Here is a 26,555-nt window from a genome sequence, read left to right as displayed (position 1 = left end):
TCCAATTAAGTTCTAATTAACAGGAAAACCTCTGTTTCTTAATGGCGGTGTTGGAGGGCTTTCAGCAGGCAAAGTGCTTTTGCGCTCAGTGCCTCCCTGCCTCCAGCAATCCATGCTGGAGTGAGAGCAAAGTACTGAGATGAACTACGAGTGAAGCCGTTTCCCCCTGTCCCTGGGGGGAATTTGCAAGGATACCTACCCTCAATCATCCTTGTTTTTCCTTCGCCAACAATCTCCTGCTGTCGTGGGGTGTGCCTCCATTAAGGCAGAGCAGAACCGGAAGCCCCTTTCTAGTTTTGTCTTAGTTTGCGATAATCCTACCTTCTTCATCTTTAAATATAAATTTTGGGTTTAATTTGGGGTTGACATACAATATCACCCCCCTCTTTTTTGTTTTATCCGAGGATATAAATTATTTTCTAAGTCCTTTATTTAATAATAGTCCTATATGCTGTCTCTTTATGCGAGTCTCCTGCAAACAAATGTCCAATCTCTTTATGCGAGTCTCCTGTAAACAATATCCAATTTCTGCTTTGCCAGTATATGCATTACTCTATTCTTTTAGCTTTGTTGTTTAGTCCATTTACATTCCCCCTTCTTCCCAGAAGCACCTTGCTCTCCCCCCAGAGCAGTTACCCTGGCAACCTTCCAAATCTATGTAACAATGAGTGGGGCCTGCAGCAAAACACTGGAGTGTGGGGTGCTTCTGATCATCATTTTTGTCAGCCAGCCATGCTGTCCTCCACAATATTCATTTCCCCCTCTCATTGGTTTTTCATGCTATCCCTCAAACCCAGTTAGCATTCTATGACCACCATAGGTGCCAACTCCAAGGGGTCATGGGTGCTTGGGCATCCAAAAGAAAAGAGGGTGTGGGCACCCACAAAGTCAATGAAATAAGCTGTCAGGCTGCAGTGGTGCTGCCTCCAAGAGAAAAGCAGCTCAGTTCTGTCCTTTGCAGCCAGCCAGCCAGCCAGTGAGGCATCCTTTTCCAGGGGTGGGGCTCAGATGCAGTCTTTCTGCCCCTGAGTCTGAACCCCTCCCCACGAAACAAGGTGGCTCACTGGCAGAGGATGAAGAGGAGTCGCCACCACTGCCGGCCACCACAACACTAACAAGTGACTGCGTGCAGGCGTGCACATGTGACATTGCACATCCATGTTGCGGTAGCGGGCACCCACAATCCTGAGGGTGAGATGGCACCCCTAATGACCACAGAGCCTGCTCATTCCTTACCAGGGTGTTTTGATGCCCTCCCTTTCAGGTTTTTAAAATAATTTGCTTCTGTACTTTTACAAGTATTTCTCCCAAGCCTGCTGATTCCTCCACTCTTGTGATTGGCTGCTGCCATTTTGCTTTCATTAAGCAATGGCATGCATAGCCTGGGCATTGCAAACAGAGAGAATGATAATGGAAAAATATCAAACATCCATAGTTTTCAAAAATTCTGGACATTGCTGTTGTGGAAGAACTTACCCATCAACATTTTAAATGGTCTTACAAAACATCTAAGTTTTTTATTTATTTACATGGACACCATTTATATGTTAAACAGAGCTTGGTGGAGGATTAATGGCTAATCCCTTAAATACAGCTGAACATACATTTATTGATTTAAATGCAAATAGGAAGTATGAGGAAGAAAAACTGCTGAAGAGGGTAATATGGATAGCAAAGGAAAAACTTGTTGCGTAAGGTATGCGTGATTTTGAAACATTTTAATGGGTTTCATAGCTTTACTTTATTTCTCACATTGTACTATATTTGTTGTAGTGTAACATATTGTATTTTATCTAATTATTTGTACATATTTATTACATACATATCGAGTTGTAATCACACGTGAAATTGGAAGACAGCTTTTGGCAAAGCACTAATTCTGAACATATAACAAGGTATGTAACTATTAATAATACCAAAATATATTCAGACTTCTTTCATGTGACTCTTTTGTGACTTAGACATAGACATTGTTTGCACAGAACCAATTGCTTTGCCTTAATTATTTTCTATCTTTAGTGTTTTATTAAATTCAGGCTGTCTCACTGTGTCCTAGTATAAGCAGGTTTTTCCCTTTTTATAGCAAAAGGCGCTTTCTTGTCTGTTTCTTACATTCTGTTAAATATTTCTTATTCCTTCAGACTACACCACAAGGACCATTTGACTGTCCCCTCTGGCTTTGGTATCTTGCTTCCAGCATGAACAGACAGGTAATAACCATTCAGCAGGGCCATTACCTCTTCTAAAGACTATTATCAAAATGGTCATTATACATAATGGAGATTATTATAGGCAGCTTGAGAGATTTTTTTAGATACATCTCCACAGAAATAGGTGGCCCTTTTTAGCCTTAGACGCTGGTAGAAATAATACCAGGGCACAAAAATACATGGCAAATGCTCCTTCTTACCCAAACTTTCTTCACATTGAATGCACTCACAGTACTAGTTTCAGCAGGTAAATTATATTTATTCAACAGATATATTTATCATTCATGTTAGAGGGAGGGAAAGGAGAGAAATTGGTGCTAATTATTATATTGAAAATAAAATGCTAAAGCCTAACAATGGTTCCCTTCTGCAACCTGAACCACTTTGTTCAATTTGTATGTGATTCTTATAATAAGCTGTGACGCTACTTTTTTATTATAAGGAACATTTCAATATTTTCAGGAATTCTCATCTTAAATCTATTTCATCACATTCCTACTCTGCCTATCAGTTATTAGGGTTCTAGTCCTCCTTCTTAAGGCTCTTCACTTTTTGGATCCCACACTATAAATTCTTCATTATCTCCCTGTACTGTCTATCTCACTTTCTGAGCCTTTGCATTCCTACACGTCTTTCAACCATTTTCGTTTACAACAGGCTGCTCCCACCTGTTCTCTATTCACTAGACTGCCTTTCTCCCCTGGTTCAAGCTTTTCTTTGGTCTACTCTGTCTCTACTCAAGCCTAATCATAGCTACTACTTCATTGCCTTTTTGTACTTCATTGTCAGTCCCCAACCTCTTCCTTCCATCACATTGTTGCGGTAGATAATGCAGATTACAGGAGCTGCACTGCTTGTGTGTTCTGCAGAATGCCTAGCAAAAACAACCACTGATACTAAATAAATGTCTTGTTCTTGTAGTTAAGTTCATTCAGTTGGTATTTCTGCTTTTTTTCTCAAACATTAAATCATATTGACTTATCTTAACATCAAAAGCTTCCTGTAGAAACTGCCTAGCATCTAGCATAATTTATTTGACACCAAACATCCACATATCCTTCCTCCATTGCTGTAGTCATCAAACTTTTTCAGTCTGTGGGTACATTTGGAATTTTGAGAGAGTGCCCTGGGTACCACTCTCATTGGTTTGCTTCTCTCCTCAAAGTCACACCTCCAAGAAGGTGTGCACACACACACACTTCACTTCCCCTGGGGTCCTAGCAAAGTCAGATTCAGTAGAATTAAAATATATCCTCTTGAAATTGCACAATTTTACACACTATTCATCCATCAAGCCATAAAATCAAAGCTTAAATCAAAGCAAGCGAGTGCACAGTAAAAAGAAATCACAGATCCACTACATACCAGCAGTAGAAAAAGCCATCCATTTTTCATTTGGTATTTGCACAACTAGGTCCATTCCCATGGCATTTTTGTGTACAATAGATTGCCATATTCTAGTATTATTAGACCTTTGAAAATTGAGGAAGCTATGCCCTGAGAGAGTGGAGAGAAGTTAACAAAGATGTGCTCTATTGCTGCTAGTTTCCTGTTTGCTTGAGTGGAAATGTCTGGGTTTAACAGGAAACCTAACAGCTGGTTGAAGTGGTACCATGCGGGTGGCGCCGTGGGTTGAACCACAGAGCCTAGGGCTTGCCGATCAGAAGGTCGGCGGTTCGAATCCCCGGGACAGGGTGAGCTCCCATTGTTCAGTCCCTGCTCCTGCCAACCTAGCAGTTCGAAAGCACATCAAAGTGCAAGTAGATAAATAGGTACCGCTCTGGCAGGAAGGTAAACGGCGTTTCCGTGCACTGCCCCGGTTCGCCAGAAGTGGCTTAGTCATGCTGGCCACATGACCCAGAAGCTGTATACCAGTTCACTCGGCCAGTAAAGAGAGATGAGTGCGGCAATCCCAGAGTCGTTCGCGACTGGACTTAACTGTCAGGGGTCCCTTTACCTTTATGGCTGCAATGAATTCTTTTTGTAAGGGGATACTGTTTGCATAAAAATCGTTTAGTCTATAAAGGCCCACCTGTTCCCAACCATTCCAATCTAAGTATTGTCCCTCTTCTTTAAAAGATGGGTGAAAGTGAAGAGGGATAAGAGGAGAAATTAGGGGAGCCAGGTTTTTTAAACTTTGTTTTCCATACATTTAGTGTGGTGTGGAGGAAAGGGTTCACAATGGTACAGGTTTTAGTGAGTGAGGAGGGATATGCTCCATATACTGGATCTAAAATTTATCTACTCATAGTTTACCTTTTTGCCTGTGGATCAGTGGTATCAAATGCTTTAGCTGGAAGGCATTGTAATAAGTTTGGAGATGTGGGATTCCAAACCTGCCATTTTTGACACTTCCATATATAATTCTGGAGCCTAGTTGTGCCCCCCCTTCATGAATAAACTTGTTTATTGAGCACTGTCAAATTTTAAATTGTTTGGGTGCAATCATAATTGACAGCACTTGAAAGAGAAACAAAAAATTTGGCAGGATAGCCATCTTTACCGCAGCTATGTGTCCTGACAATGATGAACGCAGGTCTTTCCAAAATTCAAGACATTGTTGTACCTGTCAGAATACTGGTGTGAAGTTTGCTTTCTTTAGAGCCAATAGATTTTTAGTTATCTGCACTCCCAAATATTTTATTACCCTGTGGCAGGTTTTAAAACCTGTCTTTGAATGATTAATTGGTCAGGTGAAGGAATGCCTATATACATTATTTTTTATTTGGATTTGTTGATTTTGAATCTGGCCACTTTACTATAATTATCTGGTTCTTTCATTAATACAGGTGTTGCAGCTTTTGGGTTAGAAAGCAATATTGCTATATCATCTGTAAAAAGGCTTATTTTATGCATTTCTAATGGAGATGGTGGTTCAATTGATAAGGGAAACAAGAGGGGTGACAGAGGGCGTCCCTCTTGCAATGGAGTCTATACCATTCACCCTAACCTGAGCATATGAGTTCTTATATAGTCTCATGATAGAATTCATAAAATATTGTCCCATGTTCATTTTTGATAACAACACTTCTAGGAACTGCCAGTTGACTCTACCAAAGGATTTACACACTTCTAGTGATATGACTGCTAGTGGTAAACCTTTGCTTTTGCTATGATGAATGGCATTTAGTAGCCAGCGAATTGGATCACAGATCTGTCCTTGGGGTATGAACCCAACTTGATCCGTGGTAATGTAGGAAGAAATAAACGTGTTGAGTGTTGCAGTAAAGATTGCTGTAAAGATTTTAGCATCTTGATTTAAAAGAATTATTGGTCTAGATGATTCTACTGACTCGGGATTTTCGCCTGGCTTAGGTATAACTATTATTTTAGAGTGTTGCCAGGAGGTTGGTACTTGACCACCTGAAAGATTGTCATTAAATAGAGAGGTTAATCTTGGGATCAAAATCTCACTGAATTGCTTATAGAAGTTTGCAGTGTAACCATCTGAGCCCTGGGCTTTATAGCCCTTCAATTTTTTGATTACTGCTGCTACCTCATCAGGTTCTATAGGTTGGTTTAAGTAGTCCCTGTGGGTGTAATTTAGTTTAGGTAATGGAATTCTTTCCAAGTATTCTGTAATTGTTGGGAGGGAGGGGATAGTATCAGCATATAAAGAGGCATCAAAATCTCTAAACATATTACACTTATCATTATCATCATATTTAAGGATACCTGTCTTATACCTTAGCTGGTTTACTTTCTTATTGTTAATTGTTTTCCGGATACGGTTAGCAAGCATCTTAGAGTTCTTATCACAATGTTCATAATATTTTTAGTTGAGGAAAAGCAAATTTGTAGAGATTTTTGATGTTTCCAAGGCTGCGAGTTCTGCTCTCTTAGCATTCAAGGACCTTAAAGTCTTCTTCCCTCCATCTCTTTTGTGCCTTATCTCCAGTAGTAGACGATCTGATTCTTTGGCGGTCTTTCTTTTGATTGCTGTCACCTTGCTAATGTAGGTTCCCCTGATGACCGCCTTCATGACTTCCCAGACTGTTGTAAGAAGCATTCTGTCTGTGGTTTTAATACCAAAGTACAGTAGTTCTTTAATTCTGAATAGAGGTGGTCTGTTCCCAGCTTGTTCTGTAGGAGAATTGCAGGAAATATCCAGCCAGGCGATGACTTGGGTTTTTCTTGGAGATGTAAGGTGGCCCACACTGGAGCATGGTTGGAAACAGTGGGACACCCAATCTCTGATCCAACAATTCTTTGAAAGTCATGACAAAATTGAGACACAAGTATGATGAGTAGCAACTTGGGGGGGAGTCATTTGTATTTGGATGGAGCTCTCTCTGTATGTCTGGTAGGCTGTGTTCGCGAAGTATGGATTCCAGTGCTGAGGGCATTTTATGTGAGTTGGTTACAGTGGGACCTGTTCTGTCCAGTTGGGGGTCTTGTACAAGATTTAAATACCCTCCTAATAGCACCATGCCTTCCTGGAATCCAGATAGTTCTTGCATAGCGAGTTGGAGAAATTGTAACTGTCCTTTGTTCGGAGAGTAAAGTGAGACTATAGTTAGTTGATGCTGTTACTTTGGCCTTTGACAAATACATAGTGGTCTTTCTCTTGTCTGTCAAAGTTCCCTTGAGGAAAAAATTATGACTGTTGGGAATTAGCACTGCTACCCCTCTTCCTTTTGATGAGCCAGGAGATTAGATCTGGACATCAAAGCCTTTGGGACGAATAATTCTATCCATTTGCTTCTTCGAGTGCGTTTCCTGTAGGCATATTATTTTAGGTTTTTCCCGCTTGAGCATTAGCTCAACTAGTTGGTGTTTCATCGGTAAGTTGAGGCCATTGGCATTTATGATGAGTATTTCTATAGTTTTCATATCAACCATTGGGCTAGCTTAGTGTAAATTGGCTAGGAAATTATACAAAACTCTTTAACTTAGTTATTGTTTTGATAGGTGACATGAGGTAGGTCAGAGCAATAGCATGAATGGGATGAAATCCAACAGTAAAACACAAACAAACAACTTACAAAGTTCTGCGAACATGGTCTTGAGAAGAGGTGATCTCTCCTCTCGATGTTTATCACCATTCATTTTTTGAGAGTAAATAGAAGTGGACGTTGAAGTAAAAAACTTAGTCAATTTAACAATTCTTTAAATTTCCCAGCGCTTGGTTGCTTCATTCACTTTGAGTCCATGTGTCTTGATGCTTCCTTGTTACACTTGCAGCTAACAATGCACAATTGTGTGTGTGTGTGCACGTGTGCGTGCGCTATTTCCCTGTTGTTATTTAAGAGACTAGGTATTCTGATGACTACTGCTCTGGTGTCTTCTTACAGCTCCCGGGACATGGCGAGTTTCAGTATACTGAAAGCGGCGCTTTTTAGAAGGCTTTTTTGTTGATCTTGCTGCTGCTGCCAACCTAGTCCTATCTCATCATCCGATGAGTCTGAGTTACTAGTGCTAGTTTTGGGGTTGCTTGGTAGAGACAGTTTTAGAATGCTCAGGAATTGTCTTGCCTCCTTGTGTGTTGATCTTCACGCTGTGCCCCGTCCAGCGGCACTCTCAGATGGGATGGGTAGCCCCATCTATAGCAGATTCCAGCGTTTTGAAGTATTTCTGTACACTATATGGCTTAAAGGCACGTCTGCATTTTAAGGTTGCCAGACACAAACCTTGCATAATAAGAGATCTTCTGGTCCTCCCATTCTAGACTGTCAAGTATACAAAATTCCTTTAAAATTGCCTGCTTAGTAGAAAGGCATGAAAGCCTTACAATAATGTCTCTGGGGCTGCAGTTGACAGTTTGGAAGCACTGGCCTGCTCTGTATGCAAACTCTAGATCAGAGGCCTTATGTTCAAGATTAGGGAATACTTGATTAAACCAGGAGATCATAAAAGAGAGTAAATCTTGGCTTTCCATAAATTCTGGTAGGCCTCTCACCTACAGATGGAAGTGGCAAAAATGATTGCCTGCTTTCTCCATATGAAGCTAGTTATGGTTGCTGGTTTTTTGATTTTTGCCTCCTGTCTGATTCCTAACTTTAGAGCTCCATTTGCAGTCTTTGAGTCAATTTTTTAAGGTTTTCAACTTATATTGGAGGTTTGATAGCGCACGGGTTGTTAGAGCAAAAGAATTAGGCAGCAATCTTGCTTGATGACATCACACACACACACACACACACACTTCCTCTTTCTTGACAAGCTGAGGGATAACTACATTTGTAGTTTGCAGCAGAAGTTAGTCTTCAAGATGCCATAAGACTAACATATTTATCATGGAATAAGCTTTCACAGGCAAGACTCAGAAGCCACAGCCAGTAGTTGGGTTATTTTCTTGCTTTTACAGCACCCCTTGGTTCTGAAAGAAAGGGGAAAGAATGCATAAGGAGCTGCTAGCTATTTGTGAAGAAAATGTTCCATTTTTTAAAAAAAGAAAATCAGTAGCAAGTGTAATTTTTGTCACATGCATCTGTTGCTATCACCTCTCACTTTGTGCTGAAGTGTTCACCAGAGCATTTACAGAAGTGATTCTTCCTCCCACCCCTGACATCTGCCACCCAGAATCCTACATTATTCATCAGCGTGCTAATGGCAGGTGATGAGATCTTTTCACGCTACATCCCTCTCAGTAGGTGTTTATTACTCTGTTCACCAGCAGCCCTGCTATTACTGCAGGGCCAGAAGAACTCTACATACTCGCTTGACAGGTAATAGGAAATGTGCTCTGCTCACTTGGCTCACGAGTGTAGATGAAGGTTATTATGAGGGCAGCCGCAATATCATGGGTCCTAAGATGGCGGTCACCTTAAATGAACAGCTAAATTTTGGAAATCCATACAAATCATGTCGGCAGCATGATAATCCATCTTCTTTACCTTCTATCATTTCAGCAGTCATCATGCTGTAATAATTTCCTTTTGCTTCACCTGTGGTCTCTCTGAATAAAGGGGGTGGAAGGCTGGGGGTGGAAGAAGCAAAGAAAAAGAGAATGAGTTTGGCTTAGTGTCTGAAGATGAGGCTGGCAAAAGCGTTATCTCTATCCAGTAAGCAGGAATCTACTGTGCGCCCGTGTAGTGGAGTGTGTTGTGTGTGTAATAGTCTAATAACCAGCAGTGCATGGTCTTGCCTAATTTCTTAAGAAATAGCTTGACAAGTGAGGCATTGTTTCTAATGATTTATGTGGAGCCTTGTGACAAAAATTACAGACTGGAAGCATACCATCTCATGGCAGCAGTTGAAAATGAGGAATTATTTTTTTACTTTAGTGAACACCATTCACTAAAACGATCTCCTGTTGTTGCTGTTTCTCTCAGTTTTTGTTACAGGTAGGCACACTTCCTAACCATGGAAGGATGACACATAAAGGGGGTTTCACACAAAAGAATGTGAAAATAATTTGAAATTTCAAAAAAATTGAAAGAATGAGTGGGGGCATTTGTGGGACTGCACAGGTTAGCCATTCCCACAGCTGTCACCCTCCCTCAGTGCCCATACATCTCATACATGTCGAAAGCAGTTCTATACATGTACAGATGCACACATCCACTCCTCAGTGTGAGAAAGGATACAAGCCAGTCATTGACTTGTTTGGGTCACTCTTGCATGTTTCTCTTTTTCCTTTGCTAGAATTTTCAAAGCAGAATTCTAATTTTATATGAGGGAACATTCTCTCCCACATCAAGGCCTCTCTGTCCACCGCGTTGGTAAGGACCTGCTGTGAACATAGGTTGTGCATACCATTGCTGCCCATGACTAAGTCTGGAGTTGTGGCTCCTAGCATTTTGTCCACAACAAACGTCTTCAGTGTTTGAAGCAGAATAGGGTATGGCATAATCTACACCTCCCCTTTTGTGTGATGAATGACCCACTTCTAAAAGTGTAGTCAAAATTAGGAGGTTTGGAAACTCAACCAAAGTCAGTTTTCATAAAAGCACATAAGATACTTTTTATTTTTTTTGAAGACCTTGTTAAAAAGAAAGACTTCAAATGATTACACAAATTAAGAGAGCTCAGAAGCCAAGAAAATAACAAAACTGACTTATCTAGCTGGCTAACGCAAAACACACAAATTGTAGCAGGCTGAGCAGGAAGGAAAATTTACGTCTAAGGCCCAAACAGGCACTGATCATCCCTTCACAATGAGAGCTTCTCTATACCAGCCCCAACCCAGATTTAAAGGGATACCAACTATGGGTGTTCATCCCCTCCACGCCAAAGGAATTAACACCTGTCCCCAATCATGGGTATTTGATTAATATTCAACACTGGCCTTGAGACCTTAATGAGGAACATCTGTGTTTAAACTCATTATTCCAGGATCTCTAACAACCTCCCACAGAACCCACATGCTAGCCTTAAAGGGGACTGTATCACAGGGTTGCCATACGTCTGGGTTTTCCTGGACACACCCTCTTTTGGGGCTGCCCTTGAAGCTGACCCAGAAACTCCAGCGGGTGCAGAATGCTGCAGTGAGGCTCCTCACGGGGTCTCTGCCATGGGAGCAGATTCACCCAGTGCTTTTCAAGCTGCACTGGCTCCCGGTAGAGTACAGGGTCAGATTTAAGGTGCTGCTTTTGACCTTTAAAGCCCTTCACGGCCTAGGACCCTCGTACCTACGGGACCGCCTCTCCCGGTGTGCCCCACGGAGAGCCTCAAGGTCCATAAATAGCAACACCCTAGTGGTCCCGGGCCCTAAGGAAGTCAGATTAGCCTCAACCAGGGGCAGGGCCTTTTCAACACTGGCCCCGGCCTGGTGGAACGCTCTGCCTCATGAGACCAGGGCCCTGCAGGATCTGATTTCTTTCTGCAGGGCCTGTAAGACAGAGTTGTTCCACCTGGCCTTTGGCTTGGGGCCAATTTGATTCCCTCCCTCTCTTTCTTTTTTCTTTTCCTTCTCCTCCTGCAATGAGGCTATCTTTTAATATTTTAATGCTCCATTATTTTAATGTTGTATTTTATTTTTGTTTTTAAGTTGTAATCATTCATCTTGTTTTTATTATTGCTTGCAAGCTGCTCTGAGCCCGGCCTTGGCTGGGGAGAGCGGAGTATAAATAAAAATTATTATTATTATTATTATTATTATTATTATTATTATTAGGGGGTGGTTTCTGTCTGGGTGGATTTTTAAGGTTTGGCTAAATGTTTGGTGCTGGCTGCCTGCCAATGCCGGCTGACCAATAGGAGCATGCATTGGATTCTAGGCCCCGCCTTCCTGATTGAATGCTCCTTCTCTGCTCTCTTCCCTCCCTTGTGAGATGCCGCTCCTTCCCTCCTTCTGGCATCACTCTGCCTTGTCCTGTTCGCTGCCTTGCATTTGCTTTGCCGTTTCCCCCCACCCCTTACTTCCAGGTGCCCTCTCTTGGCATGGCTATTGGCTGAACCACCTGCCACTGGCACCCCCCGCACCTTCCTGGAGTCTGATTGGCTGCTTTCCCCACTCTGGAGAGTTCCTCTGCCTCTCCCTGCTCCTTTCAACATGGCTGTGCTGGAACCTCTGATATGCCTCCCTCCTCTTCTCCCACCCACTCACTGACTTGGTCGTCCGTTGGCCGGCGACACTGTCAGTTGCGCCTGTCCTCCCTTCTGGCTCACCTCTGCCTAGCGGCGGGGGGTGGAGACGGGTGTCAGTCCTCGAGGGGTCCAGTGGGAGTGCCATTGTGTCTGTGGGATGGTGGGCGGGGGATAAGATGGCTGGTCTGGTGTCGGAGGTCACAAGGGCAGGGGGGATGTGGGCAGGCAGCAGTGATGGCAGGGGGATGGTGGCAGTGGTCTTGTTTCTGGTCAACATGGGGCGTCCTGCATGGGGTATGAAAATTCATCTTTGAGTGTTTCATGGCTGAAAGGTTGCCTATGGAGAGAGAAGAGAGATATGCGATAAGGATAGTGGCTGCAAAAGACAGCAAAAGATAGCGGCTTCAAAAGACACCTCTGTTTGAGGAAGGATGCCCTCACTAGAGTTTATTCTGTTTTGACTATGACTTGAATGAAGAGTAATTTTTGCAGGGGTTGAAGCTAAGTACCTAGACTCTGGGGGAGATATGTGGAGAGGTGAATGGCTTGCCAGATGGAACAATCTCCCCAATCTTCCTCCTTTGTGCTGGCCCAAGGGTTTTGGGGCACGGGTGGCACTGTGGTCTAAACCACTGAGCCTCTTGGACTTACTGATCAGAAGGTCAGCGGTTCGAATCCCCACAACAGGGTGAGCTCCCGTTGCTCAGTCCCTGCTCCTGCCAACCTAGCAGTTCGAAAGCACGTCAAAGTGCAAGTAGTTAAATAGGTACCGCTGTGGTGGGAAGGTAAACAGTGTTTCTGTGTGCTGCTCTGGTTTCGCCAGAAGCAGCTTAGTCATGCTGGCCACGTGACCTGGAAAAACTGTCTGCAGACAAACGCTGGCTCCCTCGGCCAGTAAAGCGAGATGAGCACCACAACTCCAGAGTCGTTCGTGACTGGACTTAACTGTCAGGGGTCCTTTACCTTTTAAGGGTTTTGAAGGGTGCATGGGTCGGGTGGGGGAAATCTCCACTGTCGAAGCCCTTGTGTAGGATTCTGCTGGTTTTTTGTTGTTTTTTAAATGTGCAGTGGTGCCTCGCAAGACGAAATTAATCCGTTCCGCGAGTCTCTTCGTCTAGCGGTTTTTTCGTCTTGCGAAGCAACCCTATTAGCGGATTAGTGCTATTAGCGGTTTAGCAGCTATTAAAGGCTTAGCGGCTATTAAAGGATTAGCGGATTAGCAGCTAAAAGGCTATTAGCGGCTTAGAAAAAAGGGGGGAAAGCGGGAAAAAATCGGAACACTTGCAAGACATTTTCTTCTTGCAAAGCAAGCCCATAGGGGAAATCGTCTTGCGAAGCAGCTCAAAAACGGAAAACCCTTTCGTCTAGCGGGTTTTCCGTCTTGCGAGGCATTCGTCTTGTGGGGCACCACTGTACACTGTTCTTCATCTGAAGATCACAGAGTGGTTCACAAAAAAAATAATACAAAATGAGAACACAAAATTATTATTATTATTATTAACAATAATAAACACCCAAAAACCCTTCCTGTCACAAACACATTAGAGACCATAGAATGTTAATCAGCCAAAGGCCTGGCTAAAGAGAAATGTTCTTGCCTGGCACCTAAAGATATGTAATGAAGGCACCAGGTATTGGTGTGATAAACATCAACTGTATTCGAGTGGTAAACTCCCCAGCCGCTGAGGCAGCCCTTTGTATAATGTGCTGTAGTAATCTGATGGGAAGTTTTTCTTCTGCACATGAGTCTGGCAAACTGCTCTAAGCTGAAACATCCCTTCCTAGAATGTTCAGTTCACATTGAGTTCATGAAACATACCCTGACCTGTTCTTAAAGCATGGTTGACCACATCTATGGAATACAATAGTTATGCCCTGTTAAGTTTTGCTATATCAATCACTAGTTATAGTTTAAGTCTTGCTATATCAGTCATTAGTAATTGTTTAATTACGAGGTCTTCACGCCTGTCCAACTCTGTGTTCCTTTTCCCAACCTTTAATCTATTGATGATTAATGTCTTATATGCAACCCTTGCAATGTATTTGTGTTAACCAATCAGCAACAAGCACATACGTGGCAATGCTGTAATAGTCAATAAAAGGGACTCCCCGAGACATGCTCGGGAGATGCCTCCCATATGACACTTGTCATTCGTCTGTCGTTTATTTCAACCCAACAGTAATCTAACCTAGAGGTTAGCAGAGCTTAGACAACAGAGGATAGGTTATCCCTGCCCAGATAGGGGTGCAGCTGGGCCATCAGCTGAAGCTGGTAGAAGGCAGTCTGTGCCACCAAGGCCATTTGAGCCTCAAGTGACAGCAAAGGACCCAGATGTTTCCCCAAGCTACGTACCCACTCCTTCAGAGGGAGCACAACCCCATCAAGAACAGGCAACCTCCAATCCATCCTGTCTAGGGAACCACCCACTAACTAACAGTGCCTCAGTCTTATCTGGATTGAGCTTCAGTTCATTGGCTCACATCCAGGCTATTGCCGAGCCAAGACAACGGTCCAGCATATCCACTGCCACATCTGCAGACAGAAAGCAGAATTAGCCTGTGTGACATCAGCATATTGTTGGCAACATACTCCAAAAATTTGGATAACGCCACTCAGTAGTTTCATGTAGATGTTAAACAGAATAGGGGGTAAAATTGAACCCTGCACAATCCCACAATGAAGGCTCCATGGGGTCAAAGAATACTCTCCAGGCATCACCCTCCAGTATTGACCATCCAAGGAGGAAAGGAATCACCAAAACAGTGTCACTCACTCCTAACCTGCACTGCTGCTCCAGAAGGATGCCATGGTTGATGGTAAAGAAAGCTGCTGAGAGGTTGAGGAGAATAACAGGGACATACCCCCCCACCCCCAACAGAAGTCATCATACAGGGTGACCAAAGCAGATTCTGCACCGAAACTGGGCCTATACCCCAAGTGTTTCCTCCAAGAGTGCCCAAATCTGGTCCATGACTCAGGAACCTTGCTCAAGAAGAGGAGATTGGCCATTGGTAAGTAGTTACTGAAGTTTTCTGAATCCAGGGAGGGTTCCTTGAGGCATGGTTTTACCACTGCCTCCTTTAAGTATGCAGGGACCATCCCCTCTCACCAGGAGGCATTCACCTCCATCGCCCATCCTGATGTCCACTCCCCCATTAGTTTTTATCAGTCAAGAGGGGCAAGGGTCCAGAGTGCAAGTAGTCACCCTGACTGATCCAAACACCTTATCTACTAACTGAAACTCATCCAGCACAACAGGACTAAACAGTGCTCTGGTCACCCATTGAGTTTCATTTGCTGTAATAGTGGAGTCAATATCCCTGTGAATGCAAGCAATTTTAGTCTCAAAATGCTTTGCAAACAAGGCAGTGAGCTACCATTGGTTCTGCTACCTTCTTCAGGACAGACTGTAAAAGATCTTGCACTACCCAGAAAAGCTCCACCAGATGGTACAATAAGGATGCAATGCAGGCAGCAAAGTAAGCACTCACCAGTGTTTCATTGCATTCGACTGGAGTTTTCCTCCAATCATGTTTGAGCTGCCTCCCAGTTTGTTTCCTCATTCTAAGCTCTGGAGTATATCAGGGAGCGAAGCAGGAGAGGGTGCTTGGGATGATTGTGCCATATCAACCAGAAAATCCCCCAGTGCTATCTGGAAGTCCATTGCATCCTTCATCCTCCATACCAATAGGTCCCCCACCTCTGAGGAGGGGATGTGGTGTTGAAAGCCTAAATCGCAACTGGAAGTGATCCGAACACAACAAGGGACTGATGTCACTATACCCACTTTTAAATCACCAGCCCAGTGAAAACAGGGTCCAGAGTGTGGTCTGCCAAATGTGTTGGGCGGGTGACATGTTGGGACAGCCCCATGGTTGTCATGGCAGCCATGAAGTCTTGAGCTGTATTAGAGCCAGTCTCCTAGACAATGAAGTTGAAGTCCCCCAGAACCAGCAAAATTCTCATCACTGCTCTGATTAGTTGAATTGCATCTGTGGGTGTGGATGGACACTCTCATCCACTCTAAGATACTGTTTGGATGTACAGTGGTGCCCCGCAAGACGAATGCCTTGCAAGACGGAAAACCCGCTAGACGAAAGGGTTTTCCGTTTTGGAGGTGCTTCGCAAAACGAATTTCCTATGGGCTTGCTTCGCAAGACGAAAATGTCTTGCGAGTTCCTGCGGGGTTTTTTCCCTCCCCCCCTTTTTCCCAAGCCGCTAAGCCGCTTATCAGCTGATCCGCTCAGCCGCTTAACAGCTGATCCGCTAAGCCGCTTATCAGCTGATCCGCTAAGCCGCTTATCAGCTGATCCGCTAAGCCGCTTATCAGCTGATCCGCTAACCCGCTAAACCGCTTATCAGCTGATCCGCTAAGCCCGCTAAGCTGCTAATAGCGTTAATCCGCTAAGCCGCTAATGAGCTTGCTTCGCAAGACGAAAAAACCGCAAGACGAAGAGACTCGCGGAACGGATTCTTTTTGTCTTGCGAGGCACCACTGTATCCCAAAGGTACAATCCAGTAGTAATGTGCTTTGTACCTGCCCCATTGGAATGAATGGGAGTGTTTTTACAGTTTCCCATTCATTTCAATGCAAATCTTTGCGCCTAAATCATTTTTTCATTGTCAACACAGTGATTAATAGAAGCCCCTATTTCAAGGCTTTCAAGAGCTCTACAGCAGGAAGTTTAATAAACCATTAAAAATGTCTTACTGGACTGCCATAAAAGTATTCAGAGGTCAAAGTAATTTTTTTATCTTGTCAAAGAAATGAACAGCCTTGTTTTTACCAGCGCAATGTTTCATTTTCTAATATAGTCTTTAAATTAGCATGATAGGGACAAGCTACATAAACATTCATGTAGACATATTTAGAAGCAGAAGCCCGTAATTAAATGCAATAAATGATAAAAGGGTGGGGGGAAAGAAAAGTGACAACTCATTGACATTAATGAAGGCTGGATGATCAAAGAAGGGAAATGTCTCGTTTAGTAACTGATAATGGGAAGTATCCACACAGGGGAAACTTCTTTGTTCTTACAGCTTTCGGTATATCTGAAATAAGACAAAACGTTGCATTTAAGTTGCTGAAGATGCCATTCCAAAATACAGGGAAATGTGTGACAAAGATGTCTTTGAAATTTTGTTGTTTTATTTAAAAACACCTAGAAAGGAATGCTGTGATCACCAATAGTCAGCATGGATTTCTGAAAAATAAGTCATGTCAGACTAACCTGATCTCGTTTTTTGACAGAATTACAAGCCTGGTAGATGAAGGGAACGCAGTGGATGTAGCCTACCTTGATTTCAGCAAGGCATTTGACAAGGTGCCCCATGATATTCTTGTAAAGAAGCTGGTAAAATGCGGTCTTGACTATGCTACCACTGAGTGGATTTGTAACTGGCTGACTGACCGAACCCAAAGGGTGCTCATCAATGGTTCCTCTTCATCCTGGAGAAGAGTGACTAGTGGGGTGCCACAGGGTTCTGTCTTGGGCCCGGTCTTATTCAACATCTTTATCAACGACTTGGATGATGGACTCAAGGGCATCCTGATCAAATTTGCAGATGACACCAAACTGGGAGGGGTGGCTAACACCCCAGAGGACAGGATCACACTTCAAAACGACCTTGACAGATTAGAGAACTGGGCAAAAACAAACAAGATGAATTTTAACAGGGAGAAATGTAAAGTATTGCACTTGGGCAAAAAAAATGAGAGGCACAAATACAAGATGGGTGACACCTGGCTTGAGAGCAGTACATGTGAAAAGGATCTAGGAGTCTTGGTTGACCACAAACTTGACATGAGCCAACAGTGTGACGCGGCAGCTAAAAAAGCCAATGCAATTCTGGGCTGCATCAATAGGAGTATAGCATCTAGATCAAGGGAAGTAATAGTGCCACTGTATTCTGCTCTGGTCAGACCACACCTGGAGTACTGTGTCCAGTTCTGGGCACCACAATTCAAGAGGGACACTGACAAACTGGAACGTGTCCAGAGGAGGGCAACCAAAATGGTCAAAGGCCTGGAAACGATGCCTTATGAGGAACGGCTAAGGGAGCTGGGCATGTTTAGCCTGCAGAAGAGGAGGTTAAGGGGTGATATGATAGCCATGTTCAAATATATAAAAGGATGTCACATAGAGGAGGGAGAAAGGTTGTTTTCTGCTGCTCCAGAGAAGCGGACACGGAGCAATGGATCCAAACTACAAGAAAGAAGATTCCACCTAAACATTAGGAAGAACTTCCTGACAGTAAGAGCTGTTCGACAGTGGAATTTGCTGCCAAGGAGTGTGGTGGAGTCTCCTTGTTTGGAGGTCTTTAAGCAGAGGCTTGACAACCATATGTCAGGAGTGCTCTGATGGTGTTTCCTGCTTGGCAGGGGGTTGGACTCGATGGCCCTTGTGGTCTCTTCCAACTCTATGATTCTATGATTCTATGAAAATAATCTGGAAAAAGATCTGAAACAAGCTGTGAAGTGTGCAGTCAGTCTAAATCACTGATGGTTGCATGTAAAGAATGCAGGCTTTAAGGGTTGTGATTCATATCTAAAACAGACCTGGGGCACAGTGTAATTGAAAACAAAAATTTTCAAAAACTGCAGAAAACTTCAGGTTCTCACAGAATGATAACATATGCTATGTGTCCACCATCACAGGTTCATCGCAATGCAACAGAATGGATCTTTTAAATTAACTCTACTGTTGGTGATCTATATATCTATTACAATGAATATTTGTTTCTCCTGCCACCAACTGGATGTACCCAGTGCTCTGTTTGTAACATTGAACAATACTTGGATCCTTTAGCTGGCAGATAGAGCAACAGCAAATAAACACTTACTGTATCTCCAAAACTCTGCTAGCCAAAGGTAGACAATCCCTTCTAAAGGAGACTTCTAAAGCTCTATGATAAACAAGTGTATTTTAAGCGTATTTGAAATATACAAAGCCCTACTCTTGGCCCCCTCCAATGATAGCGCTCCTTTTCACCAGCGGAGGCTAGCAGAAAGAAACATGAGGTGGTGGTGGGAGGGCTTTTCCTTATGCTGGTTTTGCAATATCAGAACATACATGCCAATATGTGAAAACAAACATGCAGAACACAAGTGTTCATGAGCCACAAGTAATCTATGCTTAAATCTCATTAATTTTGATCGGACCAAAGTGTATGTGATTGTGCATTGTAGAAAGATATAGCACTGCTTTTAGACTAAGATGGCAATTCAACTCCAAATTCAACTCCAAATACCTGGGAGTTTCTAAAAGGACAAATATTGAAGCCCCAAATGCAGACAATTCCAATAACAAGAAAGAATAGTGGGAGGCATCTAAGGCAACTGGTGTGGCAGCATAAGGAGTTTACAGATGAGCTGAGAGTTAAGAAGGCCATGTATAAGAAATGGAAGAAAGGGGAAATCACAAAGGAGGAGGATACACAAGTAGTCAACAGTTGCAGGGTAAAGGTCAGGCTGGCTAAAGCTCACAATGAGTTGAGGCTTGTAAAGAGGTTAGAAATAAATTTTAAAAGCTTTCTTCAACTATGTCCAAAGCAAAGAGAAGAACAAGCAAGTGGTAGGTCCTCTACGTGGAGAAGATGGGAGAAATGCTATTGGCTGACAAAGAGAAGGTGGAACTACTAAACACCTACTTTGCCTCAGTCTTCTCCCAAAAGGAAAGCGATGCCCAACCTGGTGATAACAGAATAAATGATGGGAAGCTGCAGCCCAAGATGGGGAAAGAGGTGGTAAGGGAACATCTAGCTACTTTGAATGAATTCAAATATTCAGGGCCTGGTGAGCTGCATCCAAGGGTACTAAATGAGTTTACAGATGTAATCCCAGAGCCTTTGATCTGGGATTACATCTGCAAGCTTTGAGAATTCTTTTTTTTATATATATAACATTTTATTGGTTTTTCACCAGAATTCTTGGAGAATGATCTTTGAGAATTCTTGGAGAAAAATCTTTGAGAATTCTTGGAGAAAGATCTTTGAAAATTCTTGGAGAATGATCTTTGAGAATTCTTGGGGAAAGATCTTTGAGAATTCTTGGAGAACAGGGAAGGTCCCTGCAGACTGGAGGCAGGCAAATGTTCTCCCCATATTCAAAAAGGTGAAAAAAGAAGACCCAGGTAACTACCGACTGGTGAGCTTGACATCGATACCATGAAAAGTTCTAGAACAGATAATTCAACAGTCAGTCTGTGAACATTTAGAAAAGGATGCTGTGATTTCTAAGAGCTAGCATGGGTTTCTCAAAAGCAACACTCTGATTCACAGAATTATTTTTGTATTCTGTTTTTATTCTTATTCCAAGCAGCTTTGAGTGGTGTTTTTATATTCACAAAAAACTCGTAATAGGCTAGGCCAAGACACCCAGAGGGAACTTCATTATTAAGTAAGATTTTCAGCCAGGGTTTCCCACATTCAAATTCATGGCTATGTGAAGACCATGCTGGGGTTGCCATATTTTACAGAACAAAAAAGAGGACACATTTGCCGACTTCTACATTTAACTAATGGCGCTTTGGTCTAAACCACTGAGCCTCTTGGGCTTGCTGATAAGAAGGTCGGTGGTTCGAATCCCCGCGACAGGGTGAGCTCCCATTGCTCGGTCCCAACTCCTGCCCACCTAGCAGTTCAAAAGCACAGCAAGTGCAAGTAGATAAATAGGTACCGCTTCTGCGGGAAGGTAAATGGCGTTTCCGTGCGCTGCTCTGGAAGCCGTCTATGGACAAATGCCAGCTCCCTCGGCCTATAGAGCTAGATGAGCACGCAACCGCAGAGTCGTCAGCGACTGGACCTAACGGTCAAGGGTACCTTTCTTACTTTTAACTATGGCTCACTATGACAATTTTACCCACAAAGAAGAGTATGTGTCTTGGAAAAAGAGGACATATGGCAACCCTAAATGGCACAACCCAACTTAGTATAAACTAAGCTTAAATCAATTTATTTCTGTTCTATTAGCTCTCCACAGGACCATAATCTTTAAAAAATACTTCATTTTGAACACAGAAAATGACACGGCAGAAGAAATAAAGGTGATTTATAATAAACAATGGATTGTTTCTAATTGTGCTCTTCTACAAATGTAGTAAGTTCTATCATCCATGGAAGATTTTGATCTAGTGGCCTCAAAACACAATGAATGATACCAGGGATAGGGATTAAGAAAAACTGGATTAAAGCCTGCAAATACACAAAAGGGATGCATTACGTTAAATAGGAAATACCGTTTAAAAAGAGTTACAAATGCTGTGGAGAGTTCTGTTGCAAGTTTCCAAGAATGGTTTGTTATATTGCAACTTGTGAAGGTTGCAATGTAAATACCATACTCTCGTTTCAGGCTACAAACCACCTTTCTCACCTCCCCAGTCAGTGTAGTGAAGCAGTATCAAATACTCCCTGAGGAAGTGACCGCGACACCAGCGCAGTATATGGCGCTGCATTCAATTGAAATGGAAAATAGGAGAAGGTGTCTTTGCATATAAACCTTGCCTATTGAGTTAAGAAAACGCAGGTTTGGTGGTGGGGAAATCCAGAGGAAGTATTTAAAATGTGCATAGTGCATGAAATTGCCTCACATTATAGGGAATACATGCCTTGTAGCAATTATGTCACTTATCCTTATACTAATTAAGTGTTGATGTGTGAGTACTAAGTTGCAATGATGTTGTTAACTAATGTACATAAATATTCCCTTTAAACTGTAATTGCACTTTGCCATAAGTTAAAAGGAAGCACATTCAATTTGGAAGCATGCAGATCAGCACCTTAAGAAATGGATTATACTCTTCAGGATGTCAGCACATACAACACGAGAATATCCATTAAAAATAAAAGCAAGTAGGGGAAGATTTCTGCCACGGGGGCTGGAGTTTACAGCCCTGTGAAGAAGAACATTCACATTTTCTGTATACACAATGGCAGAGCTGCTGGGCTGAAAATTACTAATTCTACCCACAGGGGTTGAATACATCATACCAGAAGGATGTAATGTGACTAGATCCACAGCTGTCTCCTCCCCTCTGCGCTGCTTTTCTGTTAAAAAATGACCTATGGAAAACCGGTAGTGTTCTATCCAGTTGTTCAGCTCAAGATTTATGATTGCCCAAAGTTAATGCAATTTTATTTTTCTAATATTAGAATGAGACTGTTTGCCACCTTGAAACATGTACTGTGGAACAATGAGGACACATGACAGAAGGAAAGGCTCACTGGCTCAGAGCAACAGCCCAGCATTTTTCTGCTACCCTGTACCCAAAAGTAGACTCAGTTTATATGCTTCAGGAGGAGTATAGGACAGCAGCGGACAATAAATTCAAACTCCTTCAATTATCTGCTTTTAACTTCTGCTAGGAAAAGGATCAGTTCACACATGGTAACTGGATATTTATTTTCTCCAAACAATGACTTTTGTATGTAGGATTGCATGGAGAAATATCTGCAAGAATCATAGCCATTTCTGAGATGGTTTAAAAAAAGGGCTGCTCCAAAGTGGTTTATGTGGTTCCCCTCTTTCCCACTTTATCTTCACAGCAAATCTCTGAAATAAAAATGGCTGAGAAATGGTGACTAGCTCAAGGTTACCCAATAATTTCACAGTTGTGGAGATTGATGCCCTGGTTCACCAGTTCTTAGTCTAACATTCTAACTACTACACCACCCTGGCTGCACACAATTGTAGTAGTCCAACTCAAACTGAGATTTGTCCATACAATTGCATCAGGTGGAATGGTGGGGTGGCAGCGCTCACCTGACCTCCTGACAGCTCAGTTGTCACTGCTTACTGGGAGGAGAGAGGGAGAGGAGGCCAGCATGATCCAAACACGCCAGCAGGAGTGTCAGCTTGGCTCTACCAATACAGAGCCCAAACTCCCTGTCAAATGCATATATTAGTAAAAATAGAAGTAAAAAATGCTTTACAAAAATGTGAATATTATCAAAATTGCACACACACATGCATATATTCAGTTAAGTTCATGCACACCAAAATCCTTATGAATTTTCATGAGGACCTAAAAACACAAGAATTTACAAATGTGGAGAACTTAAGATTGGAAAAAATTAGAAACTGAGAGAAACCAAAATGGTCAGATATGCTCTGCATATTAGTCAGGATATTTGATTTCACATAGGAAGCAGCAAAGACTAAATTCTTCAAACAGTCTTGCTTCATTTCAGTTCTTTTGGTTTCTCTTTCAGATGACCGCTGCCCCCTCCAGTTATCCCCAGGGGCTATGGCCAAGCCACATCCACCCACCCCATAGTTTTCTCCAGGAAAATTTTCCCCATATGAACATCAGTACAAATAAGCAAGTCCTGCCACTCAATGGCATAATGGAACTTCACAATATAGACTTTGGTGCATCTGCCAGAGGACCTCCATCAAAATAACAACTGCAATTTGCTTCTGTTGAGACCTGTTGGCAACAAATGCAATATCCACTTTGTATTTTTCTGCTTTCTGTCCTCTGTGTGATGCTTCTCATTTCTCTTCCAAGGTAGTGTATAATAACACTTTGTTTCAGCCTGTCATGTTAGATTAAAACAGAATGACAGTGACAACACTTTTGCATGCAAATGTTGAAGCTGCTTGCTGTACGGCCCTTGCTGAATTTCTTTCCAAATGCTCATTCTCTCCTCACTCTGCCTCCTGTCATATTTACTATGACTTCCCCTGGAAAATACATGAGAAACAGAAGCTCATAGCCACTGGACTTGGGGTAATTCTGAAAAAAAGATAAAGACCTTCAAAATGTCTGTTAATGTATGAAAAAGCAGTAGTTGGAACAGCTTGACAGCAGCTGTAAGTCGTGATGGAGGAGAAATTTGATTCAGTCATTATTCAAAGGCGAACTTACCTAATTCTCTTTCTGAAACAATACAGTAGGCGAACAGACACATAGTATTTTTAAAAATTTTCATTGAAGTAAGTCAAACAGAGCAGTACAATAAAAATAATAGAAGTACAAATTCAAAAAGAAGCAGAAACAGCACAGTATATCAAGAAGAGACTAAAGAAAGCTATTTTTTGAAATTCACGCTTACCTGAATTTTGCAATGCACTTTTCCAGCCAAGTAATGTGTACAAAAATTCACATGCTAGCATAAAGTGTGCATACAAACACACACCCCTCTCTCTATGTGTAATATGCATTATATTAGATGAAATTGCATTGCAAAAATGTGAATATTAGGCAAAATTGCTTATACATATGAGAACCTAGTTATGCCTTTGAATAGTGCCCTTGGGATTCATCTTCTCACAAAACCTGTGGATTCATCCAAACTGAGACCATGGTACAGAAAAAGCCTTTCCCCTATATCATTTCCTCACTGGAAATCTCACACACCGCAAAATAAAGTTACAAGGGGGAAGTAAACATAGCCAACAGTAAGTCAACAGTAAGAAAACAGCAGCAAGAGACTCTTTCAGGTGGTTTGCAATCTAACAGAATCACCTTTGCCATTGGGGCCTGGAAAGGACCCCCAGATCTCCTGCAATGATTTTGCAAAGTTTTTTGCAGATAAAGTCGCTCAGTTTTGGAAAGAGGTAGACTCCACTGTGGGAGCAGGGTCGCGGCGGAAGAGTGCTAGAGTCCTGTCTGGTCAAGTTTCATGGGATCGATTCCAATCTGTTACCTCTGAGGATGTGGGCAGGCTGCTTGGAGAACTGACCACCTGTCTCATTGACCCCTACCCATCCTGGCTCATGAAAGGGAGCAGGGAAGGGCTGGGCGATGGGCTCTGCGGGGTGGTGAATGCTTTCCTCTGTGAGGGAGACTTCCCAGACCTGCTAAAAGAGGAGTTATTAAAAAAAACATCATCGGACCCAGCCAACATGGCTAACTATCACCCAGTCACGAATCTTCTATTCGTGTGCGCCCGCGATTTTCAGCGTCTGCGCGTGCATGTCCGCTATTTTCGGCACCATGGAAGTGAGTCGCCACACCGCGCCAGGGGCGGCTCGTGGGCCAGTCAAACGACCTCTGTGGACTGCTTCCGGCCCATGGGCCTTAGGTTGGTGCCCCCTGGTCTACCTCCACTGCCAAAGGTATTCTGCTTCTGAAAAATGAGTTGGTAGGTATTGCAAAAGGAGGGCAAACTCTTGCACTCAGGCCGTGCTTGTTAGCTTTCCATAGGCCACTGTGGGAACCTGATGCATGTTGATCCAGCAGGGCTTTTCTTATGTTCTTATGAACAGAAGTTATCTTACTGATTCGTTAGAGAAAGATTTGAAAGATTTACTTCATTTTTTTCATGTCCCTTTTCATATTCTGATACATTTTCCACTTGACCACTAGATTGTGGGTCCACTGACGTGTAATTATACTGTATGTCTGAAAGTTCATACCAGTATGGCTAATCCCTAACAGCTTTCCATCACAGACAATAACAATTTATTTTTGAAAAGTTGTAGCACTAAAGCTATTTCTAGAGAAAGCAATGAGCTGCAAAGTTGTGCAAATCATCACAAATGTTATGGAAAAAACTTGAACATTAAAAAAAAATCCCCTGAATACAGGGAAATTACTAATTCAGCACCCCAATTATTTCTAAAAATGGATCTAAAGGCAGAGTGGAAAATTGGGCCAGTCAGTTTGACATCAGTCGTTTAAGATTCAGTTTTTATAGGATCAAATGCTGGTGCATTTAAGAAGCACAGCTTGATAAGAGACAATTAGTGTAGCATCAGGCCTAACCTAATGAGGTCTAAGCAGTGTGTGGTGTGTGTGTGTACAAAGAGCACATGAAAATCTTCGGGGATGTGTGCACATCCAACAAAAATGCTCAGATAAAATGTAGTAATTTGATTACATGTCTTTTCAATGCATAATAAGGATTCTATAAGACAGGAGAGAATGTAGCAAACTGAATTGATACCTGGGTAAAATTAGGCAGAAGAGCAAAAGTCCTGTCTGAGATCCTCAGTGGATTTGCTCCATTTCACAAAGATGAGTCATCCAGAGGGACCAGACAGCCTTGGCAGACATTTCTGATAGCATCACAGGCTTTTCAAAATCTTCTGTGACAGATCTGGTCTTGCGTCTCAGAGGTGTTAAACACAGAGTAGTAAAAAGGAAAAGAAAAAAGTGCCATTTGTTTCTGAGGAGGGGGAAAGTCCTACTGCAGTAAAAATCCATTTATCTAAAATGTTTCAGTGACATCAAAACCATTCTGATTAATGTGATGGGTAGATTTCATATGGAAGTGAGGGGTGGAGGATGGATTGAACTGGAAACAAAAACAGCATTATGCACCATTGCAGAAAATTGAGAGAGGGTGAATGCTTGTTTAGTTTGGGTTTATCTTGTTCAGGATTACTTGATTCTCACACTATCCATCGTCTATAGAAATATATATCCAGATCTAAGAAGAAAAACTTGCTGGATAAAAACATTTAAGATAAAGTTGAATATCTTCATATTTAAGTGTTATGCTCACATCTGTAACAGCCATATGAGCCAATTAAGGTAGCATTTGGGATTTGACCTAACGCCAGTGAGGCTTCAAATGGTTAAACTCAAGAATCAGTTTTGACTGGCTCTGGGGTTTGCAGCATGAATATGTAATATGAAATGACGAGCATGACTCTTTCCTCTCTCTGGCTACAGGAATTACCTAATCCAGGCTGATTTCCATAACACGTGATATATGTTTGTAAACTAACTACAGCACATACTTTATTTATTTATTTATTATTGCAAAAGTTTCTTTCCATTAAAGTGCCAGGCATACCAATACCAGCACAATATCAAACTTCTTACTTTTCCACATAAGTCTACTGAGATCCTGCAACACGTCTTCCACAGAACACCAGCACGTTGCAAAGGATAATTGGGGGACATATCCCAGGGCTCATCCTTAGC

The 26,555-nt window shown here is 42.4% G+C and overlaps 1 long non-coding RNA gene across 1 annotated transcript; it reads left to right on the top strand.

Moving 5' to 3' along the window:
• The first annotated feature begins 1,824 nt into the window (after positions 1–1,824).
• On the top strand, positions 1,825–22,925 carry LOC309542798. The gene is made up of 3 exons (XR_014224445.1): positions 1,825–1,895; positions 2,142–2,210; positions 22,888–22,925. It is a non-coding gene; the product is annotated as an uncharacterized lncRNA (long non-coding RNA).
• Positions 22,926–26,555: the final 3,630 nt, after the last annotated feature.

The sequence above is a fragment of the Podarcis vaucheri genome, assembly GCF_965113315.1.
Source record: "Podarcis vaucheri genome assembly, chromosome: 11".
NCBI lineage: Eukaryota > Metazoa > Chordata > Lepidosauria > Squamata > Lacertidae > Podarcis > Podarcis vaucheri.
This window is presented reverse-complemented; position numbering and strand designations above follow the sequence as displayed.